Source organism: Elephantulus edwardii, unplaced genomic scaffold, assembly GCF_000299155.1.
Source record: "Elephantulus edwardii isolate Elephantulus edwardi_28Jun2011 unplaced genomic scaffold, EleEdw1.0 scaffold00231, whole genome shotgun sequence".
Taxonomy (NCBI): domain Eukaryota; kingdom Metazoa; phylum Chordata; class Mammalia; order Macroscelidea; family Macroscelididae; genus Elephantulus; species Elephantulus edwardii.
Window position 1 is genome coordinate 1,856,779 of NW_006399981.1, and position 9,900 is coordinate 1,866,678.

At 43.4% G+C, this 9,900-nt stretch overlaps 1 pseudogene; it reads left to right on the forward strand.

The window, feature by feature from the left end:
* The first annotated feature begins 548 nt into the window (after window positions 1-548).
* The window catches only part of LOC102866833, a 37,439-nt pseudogene continuing 28,087 nt past the window's right edge, over window positions 549-9,900 (forward strand).

A 9,900-nucleotide genomic window follows, 5' to 3' on the forward strand; every position in this document is an offset into this window, starting at 1 on the left:
TGAGGCGAGCAGAGCCGGAGACGAGATTAGAGGCCGAACTCGGGATCTGACAAGATGGCCGGGCTGCCCCGCAGGATTATCAAGGTAACCGCCCAGGCCGGTCCCAGGCTCACCACCTTGCCCTCGCCCATTCCGAGGGGCAGGCAGCGCGGCCTTTCGTCCCCTCTGGCTGGAGGCCCGTGCTGGGAGGCGCCGAGGGGGTCCGGCCGCGGTGGTAAGGGAAGTCCGGCGCTGGGGAGGGGGCGCCGGGGAGACTTCCGGCCGCGGCCGGGCAGCCGGGTGGTGGAGCTGCGGGGGGCTTCAGACCGGCGCCCCGCCGATGGGTGAGGCCTGGCCGGTGCCCCGAGGAGGGTGGGGCTGCGGGGTTCCAGCGCGGCTTTCCGCGGCCTCTTGGACCACCCCAGGGCGGAGGCCGCGGACGCGCGGGAAGCTCCGAGGGGTCCGGACGCCTTGCAGGGGTTGTGGCCTGGCATGGTCCCTTGGTTGTGGACCCCGATCTTGCCCGGGCAGGATCGCTGGAGGTTGCAGTGGCCCCGGGTTCAGAATGAATGAACCGGGAGGGCGAGGCCGGCCGGACCCTGCACCCCGAGAGGCGGCTCCCGGCGGGCCGGGCGCCCTGCAGCCGATGGCACATGTTCGCCCCGGGCCGCCGGAGTGGACACTGGGACGCCGGGCGGCCCGGGAGCGGGGCCTCGGCCCGCTGGCCTCGCTTCCGCGGTCGCCTTTCTGAAACACGTTTCCGCTTGTTATCGCGGCGAAGTGATTTTACTCTGGTTCGCAAACTCCTGCAGAACGGCTTCAGCTCAGAGGAAGTAGTCTTAACACCAGGCTGGAGGGCAGGGCCGCACATATGGGGGATTTTATTTAACTGTTGTAGCAGAACCTTTATCAATACCGTGATAAGTCCCCAAGCCCTCCAATGTCACCTATTTCATGTAATATATATATAAAAAAACCCCATAAACCGTGGACTTTTGGGGGTCAGTTTTCAATGAAGGAAATGAGTTTAACGTCTTTGTTGCTTAATATGCCAATTAAAGCGACCAAATTGTAGCATCGTTTTAGTTTGGTATAACCTGGTGAGCCTATATTAAACCTGGTTTGGTTTTCTAAACTTTGGCGGGAGAGACGTTATTAATTAGGCTTTTTGAGATAGTGCATCATGTAATCCTCTGGTTGCTTAAATGGTTTTCGATTTACGGGATGTCTTTTTACCTTGCACGATCACACTGTAAGCTTGAAGTTCTTGGAGGTAGAACAGAGAGAATCTCCTGAAGTATTTTGACGTCTATTAGTATGAACCTTTGTAATGCAAAATTTGTTGTATTATGAATGTGCCTTCGATTCCATCCAAAGGTGCTTTAATTGTCACATGCATTGGAAGTTAATCACGATGTGGTTTTAGCTATAAAGCAGTTACATGGTCCTCCCCCTTGATCATTTTTATTGAGATCTAGTTAAATAGTAAAGATGGAGGATAATAGAACTGTACCCAGATAACCCTGAGTTTGTATTTACTGTTAATACAGAATACAAATTGACAGTTCAACAGTGCACAAAAGATTGAACTTGTGTTTTTTCTTCAATGGAAAATTCACTTCTGTGGCAACATGTTTATAAACGTATTTAAGACAATAACATGAAATCCTCATTCATAGTTAAGTGCATTAGGCACAGTAATTAATTGACACTAATTAGACTTTTTTGTTGTACTGCTTAAACCAAGACTGATAACCTGTGTGTAACGCATAATCTTAGTGTTACAGTGTTTTGTTGACAGCATCTCTCCAATAACTGGTACTTTGGTAGGCATTTTAGTTTGTGAAAGTAATAATTAGGTGCTTTGGTTTAATGTCATATTTTAAAAAGGAGGCCTTGTGGCACAGTGATTAAGCACTCCATTGCTAACCAAAAAGTTGGCACTTTGAACCTACCATCCGCTTCAAGGAGGAAAGATGTGACAGTCTCCATTGTTAAAGATTTACAGCTTTGGAAACCCTTTGAGGCAGTTCATCTCTGTCCTAGAGGACCCCATTGAGTGGACCTCAGTTCTGTGGCAATAGGTTTGGAATAGATTAAATGGTTTATTTCCTCTTAATTCATAGATGGGATCAAAATATAATACTCTATTTTTCTAGTTCCTGTGCATATAATGTGCATAGTTAGTAAGGAGTTGGTGTTGTGAATCCAAAGGCAGCCCCTCGTGGTTTGAATCCCCCGTGGCTGCACAGGAGAAAGATCAGCAATGTCTCATTTGATATACAGCCTCAGACTTGATGGAAATGAGTTTGCATTGGAGTTTTTTTGACTGCTTATATTACATAGGTTCTCTAATCAGTGAAAATACTGTAAAGACGTATAGCAGTATATTTTAATAGTATGACAGCCATCCATGGTGTGTGGGATGTAGCTCTTTTGTCCAGTGTAATTTGAGCGCATACTGTCTTTCCTTGGACTGATCACACATTTCCCCATTATTTCTTAGTTTCTTTGGCTTTAGTGTTGGCTATACTATCAATGTCACTAAGTGAAAGAAAGATGGGCCATCTCCTCCCGCGCAGTCACTGTCTCTGAAAACCCACTGGAGAATCAGCTGTGAGTCAGTTCTGAGTTGATGGTACACAACAGCAATAACATGTAACTTACAGTGGGACTCAAGCATGGTGGTGTGGGCATGAGGATGGCACAGTTCCAATCTGTTGTTCATAGGGTTGCTGTGAGTCATCATTGACTCATGACACTTAACAACAGCATTCTAATTTTAAACATAACTTGACTAACCAGAAGGCTGACAGTTCACGTCCACTGCCTGCTCCCAAGAAGAAAGGTGGGCAGTCTCCACCTGCTAAGCTTTACAGCCTGGAGACTCAATGGAGGGTTGTATAAGTTGGAACTGACACAGTAGAAGTGGCTCTTTATTCCCCTAATTGAATGGAAATAGTAAATTAAGGAGATTTGATTTAGACAACTGTGTTAGCTACTATAATGATTATTTATGAAGTTCTTCAAATGTTCTAGTAGAGATTTTGTAGAAGAAACAACATATCTTGGAGTCTAAAAACTGTCCATAGGGTCTCTGAATTGGAGCCAACTCAACAGCACCTAGCAGTGAGTCTTGACTCTCTGTGACCTTAATGTATGTATAGATACCATGGCAACTGTAAATGTGAAGCTATTTTTAACACTGTAGGCTCTACTTTTCAAAGAATTTTCTGAATCAGACACATTTCCCCGTTTTTCTCAAAGCACTGCCCAATTTTACCCTCATCTGTTACCTGAATTACCTGTATTAGCCTCTTTCTAAGCAGATAGAGGATGGAAATGCAGGTGGCTTAATGGTAAGGAATTATACTGCCCATGTAAAGGTACATGTTTCGTGTCCACCAGCTTCTCCACAGAAGAAAGAGGGGCAGTCTCCTGTGTGATTTATTGCCTCTGAAAACCTGCTGGAGGGTTAACTGTGGGTCAAGTATAACTCAGTGGTACACAACAAGATCAAAAAGAGATAGCAGGGAGTTTTGGTGGCCTAGTGGTAAGGAATTGTGCTTGCAACCCAAAGGCAGGCAGTTTGAATCCACCAGCTGTTCTGCAGGAGAAGGGATGACTACCTTTGAATACTCACTGAAGGGTCAACTATGAGTGGGTTTTGACTCATGGGTATTTAACAACTGGCAGACAGTATGGTTCTCATTCTCCTGATGAGATTTCTACGGAAGTTCCCCATTATGCTTAGAATAAAACATTCTTTAACCCCTAGCTCTAGTTACAAGCCCTCCATGGATCTTCCTGCCCTCTGAGCTTGTCACCTGTGATTCTGTCTTTGATTCACTTCATTGTTACCTCACTGTTCTTTTCCTTTACTGTGAACATATGGCCAAGTTTGTTCCAGTCACAGGGCTCCCCCCACTTTGTTCACTGCGATCTGTGTTTTATCATATTGTGCAGTTCTCAGCTTACATGTCAAGTTCTAAGAGAAGCATACCCTAACTGCCTCAAAAGAAGTCAACCCTGAGATCTAAAAAAGTCCTCCCATCGTTTCTTTTTATTCCTGTGTCTTTATAGCACTTAACAGTGGTGGAAGTGATAATATTTTTCTACTTAATACTTTATACTGTACTAAAGCTGTAGAGAGGGAGCTCTGGTGGCTTAGTGGCAAGGAGCTACCCTGTAAACACAAAGGCACGGATCAAATTCACCAGCTGCTCCATGAGAGAAGGATGGGCAGTCTCCTCTAGAAAGATTAACTGCCTCTGAAAACCCACCAGAGGGTCAGTTCTGGGTTGGTTCAGACTCTGGGACACTGCAGCAGCAACAACAAAGCTGTAGATTGCGAGGATAGTTCGTGATTGGGCAAGCTTTTAGTCAGCTGTGCATAAATAAGGTCACTGAGTATAACACAACAGCTCTGTGAGGGGATTCTCAGGTAACTTGGGCATGACTCTAAAGCCTTGAACAATTCATGGCATATAGTTAGCACTGTGATGCATGAGTAAGTTCTTTGAAAGAAAGGTGTGGAAGAACTAGTCTTCTGTATTGTCATTGCTTGGATTCTGTGTGAAAAGTTGGAGTTGACACCAATGTCCGAGACAAATGTTGAAGTTAGCCTTATCCAACCAGTTGTTGCTCTTAAAATACCTTCTTTTGTAGATTGACACTTGATGAACTAGATTGATTCAGTGACTGCGGTAATGGGGGTAGGTGTGTCAGACAGTAAGGTTGGCACAAGATAGAGCAGGCTTCAGAGCTGTTGTACATAGGTTTGCTGTGAGTCGCAAGCAACCTGCAGCACATAACAACGTTTTGTAGATTAGCGAATGAGTATACAACGTTGGAAAGATTAGGTAGGAACCCTTGGTAACCTGAATAGTTAAATTTATATGTTGAATTTACCAGTTGAAAATTTGAACCCATCCAGGAGATGAGCCTGGCAGTCTATTTCTGAAAGGTCAGTCTTGAAACCCTGTGGAGCAGTTCTGCTCTACACACATGGGGTCAAATTCCCCTCGGTAGCAACTAACAAATAGAGAAAAGTAAGACTCCTGCAACATTCCAGTTGCTGACATCAGATACAACCTCTGTTACCAGTTTATTGAATATCCTTCCAGAGAAAACTAAGTTCATAGGAAACTGTTGGGGCTATTCCTGACCCGCTCCCATACACATGCTTTGATAGTTATGCCGCCTCCTCCCTCCACTAATTCTTTTTCTTTTGAATGTCCATTCTTTTTTTTTTAATCCTCCACTAATTTTTAATCATTTTATAATAAAATGGACTTTGTAGTTCCTTTAATTATTTATTGATAGCTTTTAGATTGCTCCCAAAATTTTGGTACACATTGCTCAGGCCTTTCGTTCATAGGATCACTGAGTCGTCTACGACTTGATGGCACCTAACAACAATAACAACGACAACACAGAGCTACATTGGCCCAGCGGGCAGAAAGTTATGCTACCAAGCCCAAGGTGGGTGATTTTAATCTGTGGCCCTCGGGCCTGGTTCAGATTGCTTTCTTGTCAAACATTCTTCTAGGTGGTATAGCACTGGTCTGTGCATTGCTGTACAGAGGTAACCTGTGGTTATTGCTGTACAGAGGTAACCTGTGGTTGCTGTGATGCTGCACACTGTGACACTGATGTGCCAAACATGGTAATGGTTACCTATAGTGGACAGCGTTTGGTGGAGCTTTCCAATTAAAACAAGCCTGGAAGCAGGAGTGGCATCCACTTCCGAAATGGCTTGCCTCCTGAAACTATGAACAGTGCTCAGGCCTTTCTTTCTTTTTTTTTTTTTCTATAATTATATTTTATTAATTTTCATAAACATTTACAGAGATTTTGGGCTTCCACTCATTCATTGTTGCACTATTCTCTCTACCCTCCTCCCAGTTTGTTCTTGTCCAAATGCCACAATGCTTGTCAAAGCCAGTTCTGATTAATCTTCTTTGTCAGTGTATCCTTTGCCATTCCCTATCACTCCTCCCTGAGAGAGACTTCACCCTGAGTCATAAGGAAAAGGGGACGACGTATTCTCTTAGTGCTCAGGCCTTTCGTTCATAGGGTTGCTATGAGTCGTCTATGACTCAACGGCACCTAACAACAACAGTGTTAGTGTAAAAGCTCAGTAGGGTAGTGAACAACAAATGATGGCTAGGGTGTGAAGAGATTGGAATTCTTAGATTGCTGGTAAGAATGTAAAATGGTGCAACTCTGGAATACAGTCTACTGCTTCCTTAAAAAGTTGCAAATAGAAATACCATTTAATTGAGCGTTCTCACGTTTGGTAATATATCTTAAGGAAAGAAGAGCAGTGATATGGACTGATAAATACATATTCAATGTTTATCAGAGCATTCATTATTTACAAAAACAATGAGATGGAAACACTCAAGTGGTAAATAGTATGAGAAACCTTGGCACATTCACACATGGAGTATTACGCAACACTAAAGAATGGTATTTTGAGATACACTGCATAATGTTGATGAATCTAGAGGAAATTACCCTGAGTGAGATGAAAAACTCATAAAAGACTCATAGCTGACCCTCTGATGGGTTTCTGAGGCTCTGTATTGCGTAGGACAAGATTGCTCATCTTTCTCCCATGGAGCTGCTGATGAATTTGAACCTCCAGGCCTTTGCCTTTGCACCACAACTCTATATAGACTAGGCCACCAGAGCACATTGAGTGATATAAGTCAATTAAAAAAAAAAGAGACAAATATATAAGACTACTATTATAAAAAGCTGAGGAAAGATTTATATACAGCTAAAACAATCATTCTTGACTGGCTAACCTGGAATGAGAAGAGGGCAGAGAGAGAAGTAAAGGTTAATAAACAGTTTCTGAGTTGGATGAAGGGAAAGACAGTAAAAGGGGTTGATCATACATTGTAATTAAGTAATTGAGGTAGTAGCCTGCCTAGTGAAGAATTTGCACTGCCATCCAAAGGCATGCTGGATGCTATTAGTTGCTCCAGAGGAGAAATACAGGCAACCCATTCCCTTGCAGTTTACGACCTCTGAAAATCTGCTGGAGGATTAGCTATAAATTGGTTTTGGTTCTGTGGCAGTGAATTTGATTCTTTTAAAATTGTAGAGGAGAATTGTGGTATCAGGATTGGTGGACGATCTATTAACAATTTGCGTTATGCAGATGACACAACCCTCCTTGCTGAAACTGAGGAGGGCCTCATGCACTTGCTGCAGAGGGTCAAGGACTGCAGCCTTCAGTATGGACTGAGGCTCAATGTCAAGAAGATAAAGATTCTCACCACTGGACCAGTTGGTAGCATCAGGATGGATGGCGAAGAGATTGAAATTGTTCACAGCTTCAGTTTGCTCGGCTCCATGGTCAACACTCTTGGCACCAGCAGTCAGGAAATCAAAAAACATATTGCGATGGGAAAGTCTGCTGTTAATGACCTCTCTAAAGTACTCAAGAGCAACAGTGTCTCTCTGGAGACTAAGGTGCGCCTGATACAGGCCATGGTCTTTGCAATCACTTGTTATGCATCAGAGAGTTGGACAATGACTCGGGAGGACCGAAGGAGAATTGACGCCTTTGAGCTGTGGTGTTGGAGAAGAGTATTGAATGTACCATGGACTGCCAAGAAAACAAACAGATTCATCCTGGAGAGGGTTAAACCAATCAACTCCTTGGAGGCAAGGATTCTGGGGCTTTGTCTGACATACTTTGGGCATGTTGCAAGGAGGGACATCATGCTTGGGAGGGTGGAGGGACAGTTCAAGAGGGGAAGACGTCTTCAGTGACTGGGATAATCGGGATGGGTGTGTCAGAGGCAGTGCGATTGGCACAGGATAGAACAGGGTTTAGGGCTGTTGTACATAGTGTCGCTATGAGTCGCAAATGACTCGACGGCACATAACAACAACAACAATTAATGTTATAAAATAAAATGTGTATGAATGAATGAAAAACTGGTAAATTGTGAACTTTCACACAAATCTTAATAAAAGGAAAAAAGATATACCTTTAAAATAAGAGGTCCAGCCAGTCCTTTCTGTTGTAAAAAAGACCAGTTGTTTGGAAACGATCATATCTGTACATGAGGCTTTGATTCTAAACAGCAGTAAATAAAAAAAAACCAAAACAAATCTACCTAAGTTGTATCTGTTCTGGTGGTAGTTCTTTTCTTTGATAATCATGAAAACAATAAAAAACAGCTTTAGGAATTGGTCATTAAGTCAAGGAGCTAATTTTAAAAACTTAAAACTTAGCTTACTAAACTGCTAAAAGAACGTGGAGAAGATTAAGCATTGGATTTCTAACCAAAAGGTCAGTGGTTAAAATGTTCAGCAGATCCCTGGGAGAAACATGGAACAGTCAGCTTCGGAAAGATTTATAGCCTTGGAAACTGTTGGGGGCAATCCTGTTTTGCTCTGGTGTCATTCCTGGGTGTCAGAATGGACCTGACACTAGTGCTTTCAGCAAGTCTTCTAAGATTAGCATTTCACTAGTCTTAACAAAATGGACTTTTCTACTTGATAAGGCTTTGGTTCCAAATTATTTTTTAAGAAAAATATTTTTTTTGTGTGCGTGTACTGTCAAATTGGATCTGACACATACAAATTGGATCTGAGGGACAATCTCCTCCTCCAGCAGAGAATCTGGTGGATTTGAACCATACACCTCTGGATTGCAGTGCACCTTCTTGCCACTAGGCCAGCAGAGCTCCCTTCAAATTCTTAAAAAAATGTGATATGATCTGACTTTTCATTGTTTTCTGCTTATTCTCCTGTCACTAAAAGACACATTTGATCTGTTTCTAGATTAAGGAAGATACTATTTTTGGTAAGAAACAAGAAAAGTGATTCAGAAGCTAAGTTTAAAAACGTTTTATTGGGATTTGGATGACAATTTACAGAGCAAATTAGTTTTCTATTGACACTTGTTTGACACTCGTTCTGTGACACTTGTAGAATCTTCTCAGTGCAATCCTTGGAGAGGAGCACAATGGTTAGAAGGGTGTATGGTTGGGAAAGGAGAGGAAGACCCTACCAGGTGCATTGACATGGTGACTGCTGCAATGGGGTCTAGTGTGTCAAGAAGTGAGAAGCGTGAATATGGCACAGGATAGGACAGATTCAGATCTGCTGTTCATAAGATTCGTTATCAGCTGGATTCTGTGGCATCTCAGAAAAACAACAAACTTATACATGCTGGTATAAGCCATCTCACACGTGTACAATTTACCTGTGAGTGCCACCATTTGGTTTGGTCATGCTATGCTGACACTCTTCCCCATCCCCCAAATTGTGTATTGCCTTTCTCTTCACCAAAGTTAGTACATGACTCCTATCTACTGATTTCTTTTTCTTTTTTAAGAAAGATCTCCCATTCCTTTTAAGGAAAAAAAAAACCCACCAAAAAACACAGACCTGTGTTCTGTGTTAGATTGTTTCCTTTTTGATGTTTTAGTACATCAGATGGGTGAGGTCAGTGGGGTGCACTCAGACCTTCTTGGCAGCAGCTTTCCACATGGTGACCAGGACATTGCTGAGTTCTTCGCCTTGTTCCTACTGTGTGTGGTGTGTGTGTGTGTGTGTGTGTGTGTGTGTGTGTGTGTGTGTGTTATGAACTTGAGGGCCCACTTGTTTCTAGAACCTAGAGCGGCTCTGGTAGGACTTGAAGTCACACACCTCTCAAATCATGTCTTCAATGAACTTGGTGTGCTTGATGAGGTGCCTGCCGCTGCTTGCTCACATTCTTGGTTTGTGGCCCTTGTTGAGGCCCACAGCCATGGGGTAGTGCTACTGTATTTCTGTGGCTAGTGCAGTAGAAACATTAAGTGGTTTAAGAGAGTGTGTGTGTGTGTGTGTGTGTGTGTGTGTGTGTGTGGGCGGGCAGGGGGTTATGTGCCATTGAGTTGCTTGTGATTC